This window comes from Pseudoliparis swirei, chromosome 2 (genome assembly GCF_029220125.1).
Source record: "Pseudoliparis swirei isolate HS2019 ecotype Mariana Trench chromosome 2, NWPU_hadal_v1, whole genome shotgun sequence".
Classification (NCBI taxonomy): domain Eukaryota; kingdom Metazoa; phylum Chordata; class Actinopteri; order Perciformes; family Liparidae; genus Pseudoliparis; species Pseudoliparis swirei.
In genome coordinates this window covers 4,178,899-4,200,453 of record NC_079389.1, presented here as the reverse complement: position 1 = coordinate 4,200,453, position 21,555 = coordinate 4,178,899, and the positions used below count along the sequence as shown (strand labels likewise).

At 41.3% G+C, this 21,555-nt stretch overlaps 1 protein-coding gene across 3 annotated transcripts in view; it reads right to left on the bottom strand.

Annotated features, from left to right (window-relative positions):
* gulp1a (GULP PTB domain containing engulfment adaptor 1a) overlaps positions 1-21,189 on the bottom strand; it is a 66,401-nt gene extending 45,212 nt beyond the window's left edge. For 2 of the 3 annotated variants that reach the window (XM_056430862.1, XM_056430886.1), the window contains exon 1: positions 21,078-21,189. The gene's annotated coding sequence lies outside the window, so the exon portion shown is untranslated. Of the gene's footprint in view, positions 1-19,878; positions 19,898-21,077 lie in introns of those variants that run through there. The other variant, XM_056430870.1, reaches the window with a different exon arrangement.
* Positions 21,190-21,555: the final 366 nt, after the last annotated feature.

Genomic DNA, 21,555 nt, shown 5'->3' with positions numbered 1-21,555 from the left:
CTGTGAACATGTTCTCCCTATGTGTATTGTTTTTCTACTGTGATTCTACTGTGATTTGTGTATGTATGTTTGTGAGTTAAGTTAAGTGTATAAGATACTGGATGACCTAAATTTCCCTCGGGATTAATAAAGTATCCATCTATCTATCTATGATAACAACATTGACAGGACTTTCCCCCAAAATAAAGCATTTTGAGATTTGTCCCGCGTAATAACAAGTTTCCCCAAAACTTGTTGGGACTGGACTATAAAAAGAATAAAGGGCACATCGAACATATAAAACATTTACTTCACCCACTCAGGAGCAAAAAAAAAAAGACCTCTCTGGATTTGTGTTTTTAAAATGAAAGTAAAAATTGTAAAAAATATATATAGTGCATGAAATCACATATTTTAGTGTATGGCCTCCATCATCTCCCTCTAGAGGTCAGAGGTCATGGACGTGTTCTATAATGACGGCAAATTGTGAGATGGAATTAATTGCTCCCATTTTCAAAGAGCAGTTATTTATTTATTATTCTCTCCACGTGTTTCGACTGGCTGAACCAAACAGCGTCGCTCTACCGCTGACCCGACGGTGGCGGCACCGGTCAAAGGGGATTTACTGAGATCACCCACCTCCTCCATTAAAAGGGAACTTTCACTGCAGTGGATTCCAGTCACACAAAAAGAGAGGCGGAGCTTAGTGCATGTGTGTGTGGTGGTGGTGGGACGGCGGCCAAAACAATCGGGGGGGGGATACTTCTTTGTCAGTGTACAGAGTGGCTGTGACAGGGAGGGGGGGAGGGGGGGCTCCAGAGGAACGAAGCAAAGCAAACACAAGCTTCCAGCTCAACTTGATAATATATATATATTAGTGCTGTGAAAAATAACACGTTAACTCAGTTAATTCAATTTCAGGTTTAACTAGTTTTTTTTTTTTAACGCATTTAACGCATGCGCAGAATGAGCTTCCAATCCGTCTGTTGTTGGTCGTCGGGACGAAAAAAAAGTCACTTGCAAAATGAGCTTCCAATACACCACTTCAATCTGAACTCTGTCCGCTCTCATGCAGACGGTCTGTTCATCGGTAATGATCCTTCCGCAGGTTCACCTCCGGAAACCTTGTTACGACTTTTACTTCCTGTAGATCAGGGTCTCAACACGTCGATCGCGACCTGCCAGTCGATCGCGGCGTAGTGTCGGTAGATCGCATGACATTAAAAGATTGGCCCGCCCCTGACATGTTCTCTAGAGCACGCCTTTGTTCTTTATTAAACTAAACGTCTGTTGTTGATCGTATCTCCACAGCAGCATGTCATTTCTGTCTCTTCGCGTTGCGTTAACACTTATCGATCTCCGTCTCGCGCGCCACAGAGCTCCGTGTGCGCGCATCGGGACCGAGCAAAAAAAGTCACTTGTCAATCTGTCCACCTTTAGATTGTATCATGGTGGAGTTAATGGTTGACAAACAAGAGAAAAATGTTCTGTTTAACCCTCCTGTTACCTTTACATTTACTAACATATTTTACCCTCGGGGTCAATTTGACCCCAGTAATTAAAACCTCCAGAAAATTATTAGATTTAATATTGCTTCCCAAGTTTAAGTGTGAGGTACTTTATGTTTGTTTGTTGACTACCTAAATAGCCCTTTAAATAAATAAAAAAGTTGATATTTCTGATATGTTTGACACAGTGAAAAACAGCCTGGGGTCAAATTGACCCCAAAGAACACCGACATTAAACATTGAATGGGGTCAAATGGACCCGAAAGGTAACAGGAGGGTTAAACATTCTGTTTAGGATGAAGATGTATTAATGTTCCATATGGAAGAAAACTGCTAAATAACTGCTGAGTTGCAGCACCATTGTATAGAAGAATGAATAAATGTATATATCCGTCTTTTGTCAGAAATCTCTATGTTCTCACAAAATATACCGAGAATATCGGTAATATGTGATTAATCATGATTAATCCACAAAAACCTGTGATTAACCCGATTAAAAATGTTAATCGTTTCACAGCCCTAATATATATATATATATATCACTGATTCTTGAGATAAGGGACAAAACTACTTTTGAAACCTAAAAAACTAAAATGGGCAGCACATTCATTTGGAATAGGTGTTCTTATAAACACAGGTCTGATCTAACAAACCCTGTAAAGGAACACGTTTTTTATTAAATCACTTTTTATAAAAAATGACATTTATCCAATTTGTGTGTTGACATTTGTCAACTCCGTCAGATGCATTAGAAATCATTTTATTTTTATTTAAATGATTCAGTGACACTTTTAATTATTTAAATATCTAATAATAGTGTGCCGACTCAGTTAAGTGATAAAAATAACATTGTATTCCCTTTCTTTAAATTTTACACAGTTGAGGAAAAACGCCGTTGGAAAAAAAACTTAATTTTGTTATTGATTTTTAAAATTGTACATATTTAATCTGTGGTTATATGCAGTTAAGACACGACTGCATGTAGTCCATGCAATGTTTTAGTGAATTAACTCTATAAAATAAACAGAAGTAAAAGGCTTTTTTTTTTTAAAAGACAAAAACCCACATCTTAGGGTGGGACAAAACTGACAGTGTTGACGGACTGATGTAACATCACAGCAAACAAGGTTAACAAGGCCGTAAAGCTCACATGAGACATGCATGTGTCTTCAGTCCCTCTATGCTTGGACTATAAGTGCATTTAACTGTTTAAGGACAAACTTAAAACTTATTAGCAAAGTCAATGAACGATGCAGGATCCAGAATCCTCTGTGTGTTACGAGACCATCAATTTAGAGAAATGGCACGCATAACATAAACAAGCCAAGAAAATGGGGACGGTGAAAGGTAAAGATCTTTAATGACCAAGAATTAACACAATACACCACCAGCTCTATATTAAAAATAAAGTAAAAGATTAACTTTAAACTAAACACATCCTGGTTCAGTTGAGCACATCTACTGGAAGTTGGCTCCTCCATCCTCTGCTCTCGTGGATTATCTGGAGGGGTGTCTACTTCTTGCCTAAAAGCAATAAATATAAATTAACATTCGTGTTGATCATGTATTTTTTGCCAGTCAGTCAGTTTATTATAAGTATTATGCCAATATTAAATCATAAACACAATCTGTGTTTATTATGCATCAAATAATGTTGTTTTGGAGCATTTGTCAACTCCGTCAGCTTGAACGTCAACAGTCAGACAGCCATTCTGACGGAGTTGACGAAATTAAAGTTGTTATTGTCTGAATCGTATCCCGTACACTGGAGCCATTTAGATTTTTCCCAGTTGCTAGCTGCCTACATAAACTCACCAAAAACACCTCCATTTATTTCACAATTCTTATTTAAAATAATCATTCTTGGATGACAAAGTTCACATAATAAACCTGTGACGACAGTTATATCAACTTAGTTTGCTAAAAATATATATAAATGTTAAACTTCCGAGACCATGTGCTGTACTGCTGCATCCATCAAGAGAAGCATGTACAAGGGGTCCTCAGGGTTAAAGTTCAGACCATAATATGCCAGATTTTTTTAATTTGTAAAAATTCTGACGGAGTTGACATGAACTAAGGACACTAATTTGAGCGGCAATTTTTAATGTATAATTTGATGGGTATTTTGCTTTAGGTATTCGGTTACATTTTATAAAGCCATGCAATTCATTTCATATTTATATTTATGTATTTATTACATTTTTTATGACTTTTCTTTGCAAGTAGAACCTGTGACCTCTTGCAGAGGACATGTTAATTTGCATGTACTTTCTAGGGCAATGCTTGCACTTGGTCAAATTGCTATGAAAATATATAAATATAGACAAAACTAAGTACATTGGGGTAGTTAAGTCTTTCATGTTGAGCTTTTAAAGTCTATTTCAATTAATTTATGTTTGGAATTCTTAAGCCAAGCTTTGCATTTCAGTGGAGGACATGAATTGTCCCTTATCTCAAGAATCAGTGATATATACCTGTATATATATAGCACATGTTGGATGCCAGCCTTTGGCATCGCTGCGGGTGGGCCACAGATACATAATTCATGTGATACATGCAGTGTTCATCACGCTCTAGATAACCTTGCCTCTTTGAGGAAGGAGCAGCTTCTCACAGCGTAGAGAGCCATGAGCTCGTAGCACCAGAGTGTTCCTCTGCTTCCTGCTTCTCTTATTGGCCAATCAGGGAACACCGAGAGGATGACGGTGTGACACTTTTCCACAAAGTGGGTGGCGCCCGATTAAATTCAGGCGAAGGCGAGGAATGCGTTTCAGGTCAATGTGTGTGAAGGTAGATTTGGGTCTTAATTTCGCAATAAAAAATGTATATGTTTTACTTCGCTCTTCGCAAAAATAAATGGCAAAATAAAATTCGCTCTCAAAATGTTTGACTTCTTTCACAAACAAAAGACCTTCGCTCTCTAAATTGTTTAGATATTTTTTCAATCACATTTTCTTTACTTTGCTCTCAAAGAAAGCGCTATAGAAAAATTAATTTCACTCTCAAATGTTGTTATTTCTTTCCCAAACCAAAAACCTTGGCTCTCCCAAAAAATGTTTACTTCAGTCTTAAAAAATAAATAAATTCACTCTCAAAAATGTTTACTTACTCTAAAAAAAGACTATTTCACGTGTCAACAGGCTCTCAGTAGAATTCTCAAATCTTCTGGTGTCTTAAGTGTCTTCTCCGAGACTTAAGAACACAAATCCCTTTACGCTTTTAGGACTTTCACGAGTTCTATCTACACGGCCGTCGTTCTTCATCCCGAGGCGGTCGCCGTCCTTCACGCGCTGACATGAGGGTGACTTATATCAAAAGGCAAATTGCTTCTTGACAAAAAGGAATCCAGCAACTCTTCACTGGTAATGGATTTGTTTTTCATTCTCAAAAGAGGCCCTCGTTAAAACCTCGACACGCTCAGTAATTTCACGCAGGGAATCATGAGTTTCAACCAAAATGGCCCCAAAGAAGGTTTCCGTGAACCGGAGGTGAATCGAATCCCCAAAGGATTTCGTGCCACGTAGAGTTTAAAAGCTGCTCAGACGTATTTATTATGAGCAAACGAAACCATAGCAACATGAAGGTGCTAGTGGTTATTTGTTTAGGTAGCTTCACCCCCACCCCCCTCTCCACTTCCTCTTTTAGCAAAGGAAATGAATAGTTTCTGGGCCACAAATGGAGATCATCATCGTGGATATTTTTCTGAAAGTGTTTCATTATCCGAGCACTTTATAAACATGAATAGCAGAGTGGATTAAAGGCCAGAGGATAAGCTCACTTTGTGTTTCACAGGGAGGAAGCAAAGGAAAGGTTCCGAGGAAATTATTTAGATTTTCCCAGCTGCTGACGCATCATTCTCTCCTCTTCCTCGTAAGTTGCGCTCAACAGCGACAGCGAGCTCTTCTTCTCTCCCTCCCTCTCCTCCCTCTGCTCCAGTGTGTCATATGTAGTTATCCCCTGCCTCCCTTAATGATAACGATACATGCAACAAGTGTTGTATATTTGCTAGGTTGGAGGCAGGTCTATTGGCTGGCCTGGCTCAGCTCAGAGGCGGAGCGGGGCCGACGGGCGTACTGTCGGGCACGACAGGGTTACTGTCGGGCAGTGTTGCTGATCAGCGGTTTTTGAATTGCGGTGTGCTGATGTTTTGTGGTGGGTGGTTTTTATTTTTTTTTGGTGGAATGAACCTATTTTGCATGCATAAAAAATGATCCATAAATAAAAATAAAAAATTTATTTAAAATGAAATAATTATTGACTCCAAATCAACACGACCAGACATCCGCATCACCGCACACAGTCCACACACAGTTAGCACACCCTCTCACTAGCCCCACCGTAAACGCTGCTCCTATCTGGGGGGCATCATGAAGGATGGGCATGGAACGGGATCGGGCGAGAGGGAGAGAGAGGAAAAGGCCCGTGGGCGCGTGGAGAACAAAATGGACACGCGGACGTCGGTGTAAAGAAAAAGAAAAAAAAAAGATAAGGACAGAAGAAAGAAATGAAAATGAAAATGTAAGAAGCGTGTGAAGTTTTTTTCGAAGCAGGGTTTTTGGGTTTGATGACAATGATATACATTATTTATTGTTAAAGCAGGATCACTCGCGTGTGATCCAAAATGATCAATTTGTGCGTTAGCTGCTCTTGTTTGTATGCGCTTGATGTCATTTTGCTGTTTCGCGTCTTTTGTCGTCCGGTGACCCATATGTCATACGGTGTGAGTCCAAAAATGCAAACGTTCATGTAGTTTGACCCCCATGTTAAAAAATAAATAAATAAATACAGAAATGCGCTCTTGGATTCCTCTGTGGGAGATGCGACATAATAAGGTGCCTTCGAGAGCCCTTCAGGATGCATTAGGGATGAAGAAAACATGAAGCAGAGCCTCTACAATGGGATAAAAAAAGCGTTATGCAGGGCCCTTTAACTCAGAGGGTCGGCGGTTCGATCCCCTAGCTCCGCTAGCCCGTGTCGATGTGTCCGTAACTCCCGTAGTGCGTCTACCGTGTGTGCGAATGTGTGTGAATGTTTAGTTACTGCCCATGCGCAGGTGCAACCGTAGCTCCTCCCACCAGCATGTGATTGGCTGAATGATGTCACGTCGTGTTTAAAGCGCTTTCAGTGGTCAGAAGACCAGAAAACAGACATTTAAAAACATGATGCAGGAAAATATTTACAAAACATACGTGATACACATTATGAATAATACGGGATAGACTCTGATGAGAAAAAGGAACTGAAAGGAATACAAATTAAAGTTGATTGATCAGGTTTTTGATTAAAAATAGTTTTTTTTTAAATTGCAAAATCCTGAAGAAAAAGTCTTTAAGCAGACAAAAAAATCTGCAAATGTGATTTGTAGTGACCAGGGAGCACATAGAGTCTGATGGTAGACGTCTCAGGTGACTTCTTACTGCTCATTACAGATTGTACAGATCGTAAAAAAGCCAAGTTTGCGACTTCTGATATACGACTTCAATAAAAATGGACTTGACTGTCCAGCCAGGCTTTGCGTCAACAGTCCCCCCCCCCCCTCTACAGGTCTTGTATCTCAGCTCGTGCACAAAGAGCTGCTGACAGTTCTTGCAATTACACACTGGATTTTCCTCAGTGGCCTCATTTTTTCTTTTTTTTTTGGCCACGCTTCCAGTCGAGCTTTCCAAGAAATCCACCGACCGAGCTGGTCGAGCCGGACGTAGCCAAGAAACGTCCGACGGGCCGACAGGAAACAAACTCGAGGCCACGTGAGAGCTTGTGTCCCTCCGCGTCTGTAAACATGCAGAAAAATACGAGAAGGGAAAACGTCTGTGTGTGTACGCTTGTTTTTGGCGGGGCCACCTGGTGGCCAAAACAATCTGTGACAATTGCTGCTCCTGTCAGTGAGGTGGTGTGTGTGTGTGTGTTTGTGTGTGTGTGTGTGTGTGTTATAATAAGGTGTTATTTGTTGTTCTTTGTGTGTTGTATACACTGTACCAAGACATACAACTGAAAAATTAAAAAAAGAAAGTGACTGCATGAAAATACATTTTGTTATGTTGATGTTGATATCATCGACGTGTAATATCTACTCCTTGATTTATTTATGTATTGCAAAATTCAAATATTTTTTTTTCATAACCAAATTTGTATTTGCTTTACACGTTTAATGCACGACAATCAAACGTCACACATGTTGTGTTGACGTTGCATCCGTTCACTAAGGTGATCACATGCGAAGCGTTAGCAATGTCTAAAGTATTTAACATTCTCACAAGTGACACGGGATGACAGACATATTGAGGTGGTTTATTGTTTTAAGAGAATTTTCCTTCATTCTGGACACGACTTTCATGTTTTTTTAACAGATCTCATACAGGACTGTCTCAGAAAATTAGAATATTGTGATAAAGGTCTTTATTTTCTGTAATGCAATTAAAAAATTATTAAATATTAAAAGAATAAAAGGCTTGCAATATTTCAGTTGATTTGTAATGAATCCAGAATGCATGACATTTTTTTTTTTAAATTGCATTACAGAAAATAAAGAACTTTATCACAATATTCTAATTTTCTGAGACAGTCCTGTATATACACAAGACTTATTGTTGGCTAGACTCTTGAGGATGCTAACGATGCTAACAAAGGCAGATAGGGAAACACAGCAGTCCTCTCCCACGGGGTTGTGATGCTCAACAATATGGCTCCACCCCTTTTTTTGTTGTATATTTGTGCTTGTTGGCTTTTGAGACATGCAACAGATGACACGGGTTCATTCTTGGAAATTTAAAATCTATTTCTCCCAATAATGTCAAAAAAAAGCAACTTCCCTGAGTCCGTACCCGCCATCGTGATGAAGAAGCTTTCGGTTGTCGTCCACAAACAACAACATCAACAACGACATCCCCACTGTGTTTGCACAAGGGGAGGCGGCGGCATAACGAGCCCAAATAAATCTAATTACTTTCAATGCGAACGATCTTTAATGGCGGACGCTTGCGGGCTGATAGTGTAGAAGGAGAAAATAAATCACGTACTGGAGGAGGAGTGTTTACCCCACGGACTTGCAGCCTCGGCGAAAAACAACCACGACACATAAAGACCCACCGAGGCCTGCGAGGACGAGATATGCAGAGGAATCCGCCCCCCGACCAAAGTGCAAAACAATAGCAATAAAACACGCATAATTCCCAACAATTCATTACCGGAAAAGAGGATAAAAATGAATTAAAACAATGCCAGCTGCGAAGCACTGGAGCCTGAACCCCAAAATTAGAACGCCAGCGGCGTTAAAATTCCGTCAAGATTTACGTCGGATGAAATGCGGATATGCAAATCTCTCCGCGGTCGAGGGTAATGATGGCGTGACAGATTCATTATGCGCCCTTCACCCTTTTTTATTCCCTTTTTCCCTCTGTGCATCAGAGCAGAATGTGTCCACACACTTTGACAGGCGACAAAGAGGAGCCAACGTATTAACGGTGCGGCCGCCATGTTGAGAGCCTAGTGGAAGCAACTTATTCAAAATGATCCATCGCGCCGTTAAAATGTCTACTCTATGAAACAGGGTTCACACACGTTGACCGATGGATTTCCAGGACTTTTAAACAAATTTCCATTTTTTTCAAATCTCGTTGCAGACATGAAAAAGTGATTAAACGTAGTATTTAAACTAACAATGAGAATTACAAAGCATTCAGTAACACCTTAAATGACACAAATGAATGAGAGACAATAGTTTGATGAAAAGAATAAACATTTGTCTTTTCAGTAAATGTGCGTTCACTTGCATGAGGGCGTATGTCGGCTTATATTTTGAGCATCATTCTTTTAAGAGCATATTCATTATTGAAAAGCTCAGTGTAAATTAACATGAAATTTCGATGACTTTTCCAGGCCTGGAAATAACCATTTTAAAATTCCCTGACTTTTCCAGGTTTTCCATGACCGTATGGACCCTGATTAAAACAATGTTAATTTCCCAAAAAAACAAATGCCAGTGAGTTCAGTGTTCATGAAAACAGAAAATGATGACACGCCAAATTAATCAGCGCACTACAAAGCCAAAAGTCACCATGTGACTGTTTTGTATGTGTAAAGGTGCTGCACAAAGACTCACAGCTGTCTTTGTTTGACGAGGTTTCAATGACTTCCATGGCACCGCATTGTATTCCAGCCGGTAGCGAGCGTTTTTTCTTTGTCATTGAATGTTTGCTTAAAGTGAACAAGTGAAGTTTTGGCTTTCTGCGAGCCATCCAATAAGCTGCCACAGAGCTGCAGGAATACGAATGTACTCCCGAGCGAGCCAACAATACGCGGCTAACTTGTCCCCCTCCACCTGACCCCCTGTGGATTTGGACTTTTGAAATCCTTTCTGGACCAAAGTTGTATCTCCACTACACACTGAAAGATCATCTCATGTGAACGTCTCACAGCGAGAGAAGATATCCAGTGATTTAAAAAAACATGAAAACCCTCATAACCGACTAAGCATCCGTCCCCGTGTCTCGCAAAAGTTCCCTAGAATCTTGATATCTTCGAGCGCTAATTGTGAGAAGCAGTGTTTCTCATCCCATTAGTGCCCTTACAAAAAGGGCAGAGGCCACATCCAACAGGAAATTAAGATTGCAGAGAGACTTTCATTAATCCGAATGTATAACCATACCTATAGCGATCCTCATCGGCATTCTGCAGTCGCGCTAATACCTAAACGTCTGAGAAATGCGTGAATCCCCGTCAGGTTTTTCGGGGCATGTGGGCATTATAAATGCCGTCAATGAATTCAGAGTGGAAGTAGAACAGAGGGAGGCAGAAACAGCAGCCGGCACACAGAGCCAAAGGACGCCGGCCGCATTTAATCAAATCAGCCGCTGCGATCTGCCTTCGATCACAGGAAGTCTGGATTCACTACGTGAAGGCAACGAGGTAATGAGGCTGATGGGAGGATTCTCGTCGCCTGTGGCTTGTTTGTCTCCGTTATCGGCTTCCCTCGTCTCAGTTGTGATTTACTAACGAGATTCGTATATATCGGACCCCGATCCCGGAGACGTTGAAAGGCATTTTTCTTTCCGGATGTCAAAAGGTCTTAGCGTTCTTTTAATCGACTGCAAGTTTAGGAGACCCCAAACTAGGTTCCTCGGCGTATCCGCCGAGATTTACGTCGGAACGTACGTCGGATGAATGGCTTCGTCCAATGAAAGTTTAGTTTATTACTTTATGAACTGGATCCCCATTGGCTGACGCCTTAGTGGCCGCCAGTCTTCCAAAGTTCCAGAAAAAGGACATGTAATACACACAAACTTGAATATATATATTTGAACACCGAACCCGGAGACGGGGGAAGACATTTTTCTTTCCGGATGTCAAAAGGTCTTAGCGTTCTTTTAACCGTCTGAATTGGCAAGTTTAGGAGACCCCAAACTCGGTTCCTCGGCGTATCCGCCAAGATTTTCGTAGGATTGTGCGTCGGATGAATGGCTTCGCCCAGTCAAAGTTTAGTTTATTACTGGATCCCCATTGGCTGACGCCTTAGCGTCTTCCTGGGTCCAATAAAAAGGTCAAAATGTAATACACACATACGTGAATATATCGGACCCCGAACCCAGACACGGTGGAAGCCATTTTTCTTTCCGGATGTCAAAAGGTCTTATCTTTCTTTTCATCATCCAAATTGGCAAATTTAGGAGACCCCAAACTAGGTTCCTCGTTGTATCTGCCATGATTGCAGGAATATGGCGATGTGCATAACGTGCGCCGGATGAATGGCTTCGCCCGGTCAAAGTTTAGTTAAGTAACTTGAGCCCCATTAGCTGACGCCTTAGCGGCCGCCAATTTCACTCTGTTATGTCACTGTCTCTTAACTTTTGTACTATCTTTTTTATTGCAATTATGTGTTTCATATGTTGCTGCCCGTCTTGTCCAGGTCACCCTCAAAAAATGAGATTTTTAATCTCTATGGGATTCACCTGGTTAAATAAAAGGTCCACAGAAGGGACGACATGTAATACATAAAAATGTGCAAAAAATGACGTGAAACAAACAGTTAAAAAAAATAGTACAAACAGAATAACACAAAACAAATAAAATGCAATCGAGGACTAGGATGTATGATGGAAAAGTGCTTGATGCCCCAAAGCAAGCCTTTCAGAAAGATTTGGGGTTTTTTCTCGATTATCTTGCAGCAGTTTATTCGCCTCGGCCGTTCGAAGAAAATTAAATCACGAGGAAGGAGAGATAATGAAACGTGGGAAAGTAATTACATTTTGTTCCCTATTAAAATAATTGTTTATCAATGTCTCCGGCTGAAAACAGCATCATCTACATACAGGGTGTCTACAGGAATAAACCAGTGAAATTTAAGACTTTTTAAGACTTTTTAAGACCACGTCTAAATAAAATTTAAGACCTAACGTACGAAGGAAATATACATTTATCTAAATTAATTAATTCAAAGTAAACACACTGATGTCTGTTCAAAATTAACAGTATGGTGTAATGCAAAAGGATAACACAAATGTCATTGCTGTTGTAAATTATATTTATTAATACAACATTTTCAGAACATTTAGGTCCCATGAACAAATGTCTATAAAATCAAGTAAATATATTTTTAAAATACGTGCAACATAGTTCCTTTTGAACAAAAAAATCTATAAAATAACATAAATAACATTTCCAGCTGCTTTTAAAATGCAAATACATTTACATAATAGAATGTATGTGTGTGTGTGTGTGTGTGTGTGTGTGTGTGTGTGTGTGTGTGTGTGTGTGTGTGTGTGTGTGTGTGTGTGTGTGTGAGTGAGTGAGTTCTCATGTCTCTATGTGATGGATGTTTGTGCATAGGTTCATGTCTACTCCTGAGCTTTTGTGAATATACTAGGAAAACAATCCTTTTCAAACTGTATGAATACAAAAACTTCCAGTTGACATTTGGTCCATTCTCCTGGAAAAAAGAAAGAAAAGGCAGACATTAGCCAAACAACAGTCAACACATCTCTTCATGACACCACCACTTTAATGTCAGACTGGATAAATATGAATGAAAACTATTTTTACAAATTAAGCAACGTGAGCCATCCCTTGAGCCTAGTGAACACTATGTAGACATATTGACAGGTAAACACCACTCTACTACCATTCTAAAACTATTGTTAATTAGTCTAATTAATGTGTAGTGCGCCTATGCATAGCTGTTATTAACTTGACACATGAGTAAAGCTTAACTATATGAAACACATACTCATATACAAGAGGATAGTTAATACATATATTTATGTTAGACTTACTTTGAGGTGCTGAAGTAGGTCCTGGGCGGTGTCATGGCCCATGAGCTCCATAGGATCCTGACTGGACGTGGTCATTTCACCAATAGCGCACATGAAGTCCAGCTGTCTGCTCGCGGTGGTCTGGTCCAGAGTCTCGTGGAACAGAATGAAGAACGCGCCGCCCTGTTGGTCTTCGGTGATGAGCTTTGTTGCACGTCGCTGGATTTCCTCCGGTGACCTCCAGCATTGTAGCGTTGACGTCGTTGCTGGCGGCGGAGCAGCAGCTCGCGGCGGAGCAGCAGCTAGCCCCGCGGGCTGCTGGTGGCCTTCGCTAGTCTCTGTGCTTCTTGCTCTGCACGTGAGATTCCACCGCTGGAAAGTCTCGCGACACATAACGCAGCTTCAGAAGCATTTCACCGACCGTGACCAGAAACACTCGTTCTTTTCAAGCCGTTGTTGAACTTGCATCCCCCATGTTTTCTAAACTAGCCGATGCTTCACGTTGTAGGGGATGGGACCGAATACGCGGGGCCCCTTTCAGAGAAGGGGCGTGGCCCCGGTGACACCAGAGACACCGCAGAGCGACCGGAGCAAAATACGGACGTGGCGGAACAGATTGCCTCATAATCGTAATGACATGACACCCAAAAAATTTAAGACCAATCCAATCTGAATTTAAGACAATTTAAGACTTTTTAAGGCCTTATTTTTAGGAAAAGCAATTTAAGACTTTTTAAGACTTTTTAATGCCCCGCGGACACCCTGTACATAATCAAGGGTGCGCTGGTGGTTTCGGGCAAATTGTAAAAAATAAATAAAAAATGATTGCATCCGTCAGTACGTGAGTAATGATTAATTAATTAAGAAGCCAAAGGATTGGCAGATTAACCCTGAATAAAAACAAAGTAAGGTCAGCTGAACTGCACTAAGTCCCCTTGTTCCTATTTGAGCTGCTTCTCCTGGTCGTCATGGAGATTGTCCGCCTGATATTAATGTGGTCAAATTCTACATAATGGATAATGGACCTTCAAGCGCAACCGCATCTGAAACATCCTCTACATCTCTACATACAGTGAGGTATTTGGAGAAAAAAGGCCCATCAAAACATTCGTTTAAACAAACAAAAAGATCCATTAGCCAAAAGAAACCCGCAGGGTTCTTTTGGTCATGGAAAACCTGGAAAAGTCTTGGTATTTTAATATGGTTATTTCCAGGCCTGGAAAAAGTCCTTTAAAAAAATGAAATCATAAAGGTTTAGGAAAAGTCATGGAAATTTGTTATATTCACATGTTCATCTAGGCTGAGTTTGAAAAAAGTATATGTTTTAAAAGATAGACGCTTAAATTATAAGCAGGCACATTTTTTTTTCCCGCCTTGCGAGTGACTGAAAAGTTTGGTGGCCATAGCAACAGTACCTCAGGGATAATCCACTATCATGTACTGTGTACACCGAGATTTGACTAAATGTTTGGTTATGGAAATTTCGTTTAAAGTCATGGAAAAGTCATGAAACTCCATTGGTCAAAATGTGTATGAACCCTGAACACGGGGTCAGGCGTGGCTTGGGAGCTGTTCCGTAGCTTGACCAATGACCTCTTGAGAGGTCGAGAGGCGTTGACATTAAAACCACCGAGACACGGAAGTCAATTGTCTTGGAGCCAGTAATAATGTAAAACAATCCCCCTGCTCACATTTGATGTTGAGGTAAGTCGCAGTCGAGATGTTTCCCGACAGAGGGAGCGAAGAGGCCATCTGACAACAAACAGACAAACTCGTCATTAATGGAGTTTTGTTCCCTTCTTCTTTTCTTTCTTCTCGCTGACAGTGGGGGACGGCGAGCGCGGAGCGAACGGGTAATGATGTCATCAGTCACTGTGTGATCTCACTCGGGAGAGATGAAGTGTCGCTAAACCCTTCTGGAGGTCAGGGCGGCTGGTACCGGTGAGTGATGTCGACGGTTTCCTCCCAAAACTAAAACCACCAACATGTGCAGGTGGGATGTGGTGATGTGACTTTGATAATCACAATCTCTGAATAAAAAGACTTCACGGAGTTGAAGCTCAGCGCCGCTCCAAGAGGATCGGGACTGGATACGAACAAGCCAATGAGGTTTCGTTATCCTCATGGGCCTCGTTATATATAAATATATATATATATACATATACATATATATATATATACCCATATATATATATACATACATATCCACATATATATATACTCTATATATATACATTTATATATATCCACATATATATATACACTGTATATAAATACATACATATATATATGTATATACAGGACTGTCTCAGAAAATTAGAATATTGTGATGAAGTTCTTTATTTTCTGTAATGCAATTAAAAAAACAAAAATGTCATGCATTCTGGATTCATTACAAATCAACTGAAATATTGCAAGCCTTTTATTCTGATTTATTGCTGATTATGGCTTACAGCTTAAGAAAACTCAAATATCCTATCTCTAAATATTAGAATATCATGAAAAAGTATACTAGTAGGGTATTAAACAAATCACTTGAATTGTCTAATTAACTCGAAACACCTGCAAGGGTTTCCTGAGCCTTGACAAACACTCAGCTGTTATAAATCTTTTTTTACTTGGTCTGAGGAAATATTAAAATTTTATGAGATAGGATTTTAGAGTTTTCTTAAGCTGTAAGCCATAATCAGCAATATTAAAAGAATAAAAGGCTTGCAATATTTCAGTTGATTTGTAATGAATCCAGAATGCATGACATTTTGTTTTTAATTGCATTACAGAAAATAAAGAAATGAATCCAGAATGCATGACATTTTTGTTTTTTTAATTGCATTACAGAAAATAAAGAACTTCATCACAATATTCTAATTTTCTGAGACAGTCCTGTATATACACACTCTGTATATATATATATGTATATATACAGTATATACACACACTCTGTATATATATATGTATATATATATATATCTATATATACACACATTCTCTGTATAGATATATATTAGGGCTGTCAATCGATTTAAAAAAAGTAACTAATTAATCGCACATTTTGAAATTCATTAATCGCGATTAAAAGGGTTTTTTTCTTCTTTTTTTTAAAGAAAAAACTTCACACAGAGCTGTGTTTTCAAAGAGGCTCCTACCTATAAAGTGCCAGCGAGGTATTTCATATTGTGTATGATAAATTGTTTCTTCAGTGAAACATCCAGATTAGTAAAACAAAGTGTATTTGAGACCCCATTGGTCCTGTCATCTTTAACATTGAACAACAGCAGAACCAGTGGCCTTGGTGACTGACTGACATTCAAATATGTCACGTTAACCCTCTGGAGTCTGGGCACATGTTCTCCATTCTACAAACAAATGTAAATTCACCTTTTAAAGGCGTTTGCATATGACACATACCCCCGTGTTCTACATCAAACATTCCAGAACAATCTCAGCTCTATTCAATGAGGCTCAGTTGTCATGGTGCCGTGTTCTCTGGCTTCTGACTGACAGGTTGCTAATGAGCCTCACCTGTGAGGTGGGAGGTCCTTTGTGATTTACTGAGTGTTCATTGGTTGTTATTTTCGCAAAACGTTGACAGACAAACGGATTGACCAATCACGTTGAAGGTTTCGTGTGACGAGTTCTTTCCGCGCCGCGTCACCCGACACGTCGCCCCTCCGTTCCTCTGTGGATCGGAGGAGCAGACGGGAGGAAGGAGGCGGAGGAGGAAACCCGATTTATTCATCCAGGAGTTTACATTTATTTCTGCTCCATATTTTCGCGGAGAACTCATAGTTTTAAAAACGGAATCAGTGTCAAACTGCATTGCCGCTGTTTGACACTCAGAGGAGTGCAAAAACTTCCAACGAACACCGGAAGTAAACAAAGTTGCGTTAATTGCGTTAAAATATTTTAGTGCGTTAATCGCGGCCAAATTAATCACATAGATTAACGCGTTAACGCTGACAGCCCTAGTATTTATACTTCAATCATCAAGCATTCTGATTGGTTGAGAGTGAGTCACGAGGTGTTCTTTAATCAGCCGAAATGTCCGACGGCTGTTTACATGTATCTGAGCGTTCCATATCAGTGCACACTGAAAATATCAATTACGGGAGATTTTGGGCGACCGTTAGTCAGTTCAGCTTCACAGTTACTAACATGTTTCTGCAAACTTTGATATTTTGGGGGGAATGACTTTAGATGAGTGGTTAGCCAATAGGATCCTTCAGGTGATGTCATGCTACCAGAGAGAAGAAAGAAAGTGAGACCTACGAAATATTGCGCAACAAAAAAAATTACTGTTAGACATACCAAGTGGGAAATTAACTGCTTCACCAACGGCTAAAGAGAAACCAGTAGACCTGAAGACCAGAACCAGTAGACCTGAAGACCAGAACCAGTAGACCTGAAGACCAGAACCAGTAGATCTGAAGACCAGAACCAGAGAAGGTATGATTGAAACACTGCGGGGTGATTTCTATGGCACTGTGCGCAATGGAAAAGATGACCACCAGGTATATAGTATATACAACAAAGTAGTAACATTGACAGGTCTAGTTATTACTGTACATTTACGGTTATAATATTAAAAATGACCTTTTCTTAACATTAGTCAATTATTCTGCCGATTCAATTCGCAATTTAGTGAACGAATCGTAACAATATTTTCCGATCGTAGCGTTCACCGATCTTTGCTCAGTTCTCTACGATGGCAACGAAGACTCGGTGTTATCTCCTCTCGTCCTTTTTTCCCCCATTTCTGTCGCCGACGGATTAGTGGCCGAACCACTCCTGCGGTAAATGTTAAGCCGCAGAGCTCTGCAAGCGAGCGGCGGCGGCGTTGGAGCCGTCATCTCGTGTCCCTCCGTCGACAAGAGAGAGAGAGAGAGAGAGAGAGAAAGAAAGAGAGGGAGAGAGAGAAAGAAAGAGAAAGAGAGAGACGTGTCGCGGTCTGAGCCACTCGGCTCAGCGGGGGATCGATTGCCTTAAATCCTGCTCCCGGTAAAAGCTCAATGCCGGCGTCTGTAATCTCCTGATGGATTTGACCCCCTGACCCCGTTGCATGCTGACTCCTCCCCCCAAACCCCCCTCCCGGTACTACTGACTGTAAGATGTGTTATGGTTATCATAACTATGGGATGACTCAATGAAATGTATTGATTTTGGGAGGCGTAGAGATCGTCAAAACAGCTGTTTTTTAACCTGAATAAGACATTTTATTTTGAAGCACATCTTATTGTGAAGGACTGTATGTGAAGTATGCTAGATTGATCTTCAGATCTATTTGACTCCCTGACCCCGTTGCATGCCGACTACTCCCCCCCTTCCTTTTTATACTTCCTGTTTACATCATCCAAGGCAACCCTCTACTTCCTGTTTACATCACCCAAGGCAACCCTCTACTTCCTGTTTACATCACCCATTGCAAACCTTTTACTTCCTGTTTACATCACCCAAGGCAACCCTCTATTTCCTGTTTACATGATCCAAGGCAACCCTCTACTTCCTGTTAACATCATCCAAGGCAACCCTCTACTTCCTGTTTACATGATCCAAGGCAACCATCTACTTCCTGTTTACATGATCCAAGGCAACCCTCTACTTCCTATTAACATCATCCAAGGCAACCCTCTACTTCCTGTTTACATGATCCAAGGCAACCATCTACATCCTGTTTACATGATCCAAGGCAACCCTCTACTTCCTATTAACATCATTCAAGGCAACCCTCTACTTCCTGTTTACATCACCCAAGGCAACCCTCTACTTCCTGTTTACATCACCCAAGGCAACCCTCTATTTCCTGTTTACATGATCCAAGGCAACCCTCTACTTCCTGTTAACATCATCCAAGGCAACCCTCTACTTCCTGTTTACATGATCCAAGGCAACCATCTACTTCCTGTTTACATGATCCAAGGCAACCCTCTACTTCCTATTAACATCATTCAAGGCAACCCTCTACTTCCTGTTTACATCAACCAAGGCAACCCTCTACTTCCTGTTTACATCAACCAAGGCAACCCTCTACTTCCTGTTTACATCAACCAAGGCAACCCTCTACTTCCGGTTTACATCATCCAAAGCTTTCTCTACTTCCTGTTAGCAAACCGCCAGGGGCGACATTAAATTGAAAATGTTGTTTGTACTCTTTGGACAATCCCAAAGGCACAATCAAGTCTCTAAATGGCTCTTACACTCTATAACACTGAGACTCAGTGGGGTGGGGGGGGGTGCAAGTTACTTTTTTTCGTCCTGATGTGCGCGCACACGCCGGCATCGGAGCTCTGCGGCGCGCGAGACGGAGATCGGAGTCGTGTTAACGCGACACGTAGAGACAGAAATGACATGCTGCTGTGGAGACGACCAACAACAGACGGATTGGAAGCTCATTCTGCGCATGCGTTAAATGCGTTTTAAAAAATTAACTAATTAATCCTGTAATTTAATCATAACGCGTTAACGCGTTATTTTTCGCAGGACTAATATATATATGTATATATATATACATATATACATTATATTTTTATTTATTTTGGATCATTCTTTTTCGTAGTAAGAGAGTTAAAAAAAACGTGACAAACCAAAAATGATATGATGGCTGAAAACAAACAATATGGAACACGCTCGTTCCAGATCTACTGCGAAAATAAAAATAGCAACGCCTGTTGAAGTACTGAAGAAATATTGTATTTACATTGTTTTTGTGCAGCTTCTCAAAGCATTCCCAACTTTTCCAACATTGCCAGAAATGCACGATTACTACTATTTTGGACAGTCAGGAGGTACTTGTTTAAGTTTCCATGCACCTGGATTGGTAGCATTTGGACATGGAACGACAGCAGAATATATATATATATATATATATATTATATATACACTTCTGGTATATTTCAAAGTCCTCCAATGCTGTACGAGTACTTGTTCCATTACATTTAAATGACCTTTACTCAACTCCGCTGGGAATCAAGATTCACAGCATCACCTCCGCTCCACTGCCGTGAAAAATGAGAAGAAGAAAACACAACAACACCGTTCTGAATCGCTACGTGCAGAAAACCTCGAGGTTAATCCACCGCCCGATGTATTCAGAGCGTAAATCACGAGAGAGAGAGAGAGAGAGAGAGAGAGAGCGGCAATTCAATTACCGCCACCTGCTGCAAAGAACACCCCCGGAGCTCCTCGTCCAACGCGTGTCACGCCATCACACCCCGATCCAATGGCGCCCGGGCAGGTTGTGAAACAATGCATCATAATGCTGACTTACAACAAGCCCCCCCCCCCACACATACACACACACCTCTTTCACAACAAAGAGGATAAAATGATGAGAACCGTGGAACAGAAGAAGAAAAAGAAGAAAAACAGAAGTGCCACACACAAAGCCAACGTTTGCATGAATAAATATAAATATATACATGACTTGAGTTATTAATAGCTCACAGCACACAAGGCCACGCACACACATAGTGTCGGTAGCTGTGAGGTTTCTGATGGAGAAAAAAAAACAAGATGTCTGAGTGGAGCTGAAAGGTGCATCACATTTAATGGATCCTTGTCCATTCTGGAGGCTGACAGTCACCCCCCCCCCCTCCATACACACTCAATCACCACCACCACCACCTCCATACCTTTTATAATGACAGCAATGCTTTTAACATTCCCGAAGCCTCAGTCTCCATCACACAAACACACGCAAAGACACACACACAGAGACAGAGATACACACACACTCACAGCAAATATGAGTAAAACTCTCTCAATAAAGATATTTGCTCACAACCCCCAATAATAGATGTGGTCGAGTTACAGCAACTTAACTGGAGTCGACAGGTCTCATCGTGTGTGTGTGTGTGTGTGTGTGTGTGTGTGTGTGCGCGCACGCTTTCATCATGAACAACAGTGCAACGAACAGGCGCAACACTTCAAAAGCAAACGCCGCACACACCGTGCACACAGACACCCCGTCACACAGCCACCGGTCCAACACCAGCGGGTCCCCCCGAGGAGCGAGCCGCGGGTATCGGGTCGGAACGAGGAACAGAAACACGAAAGAGAGGAAAGAGAAAGAACCTGCGCGGACCTGCGCGACAAAAGTTTCCCCGTTAGGTCCGGAGTGTGTGTTTAATACGGACGCACACACAGTGGGGGCACATTCCTTGACGAGATACACACAAAAAACAACACACGCCATAAGAAGTCCAACCGCAGCAATGTCAACTTTTAGGTGGCTTGCAACACGTCTCACAGCCCGAGAGGGAACCTCGGTGTCTCACGGCCAAGAGGAGCGTGAAAAGGTTACGGGTGGGGGGGGGGACAACATTAATGAAACCGCCTTTTTACTTACACCCGAAACGAGGAGAGGTCCCGAAAAAACAGTCCCGGAGTAGAAAAGAAAAGAAAAGAGATCCCACAGTGCTCGGCGCTGCGCGGTCTCCAGCTCCACATGCAGCAGCCTCATTCCCTCATCTCCTCCTCCTCGTCTCCTCCTCCTCCTCAGACCTCAGCTCCTCTACAGCTGCCGGAGAGAAGTTTGATGACGTCACCAAGCAACTCCCGTCTCTCTCTCTCTCTCTCTCTCTCTCTCTCTCTCTCTCTCTCTCTCTCTCTCTATGCCTCTTTATGTCTCTCTCTCTCTCTCTCTCTATGCCTCTTTATGTCTCTCTCTAACTCTCTCTCTCTATGCCTTTCTCTCTCCCTCTCTTTCGACCCGCAACTTGAATAATGCATAGTGGGGGGTGGATGGGACGCGGGAGGCACCGCATATAGAAATATAGGTGGTGTGTGTGGGGGGGGGGGCTGCCCTTTCACAACCATATTCATTA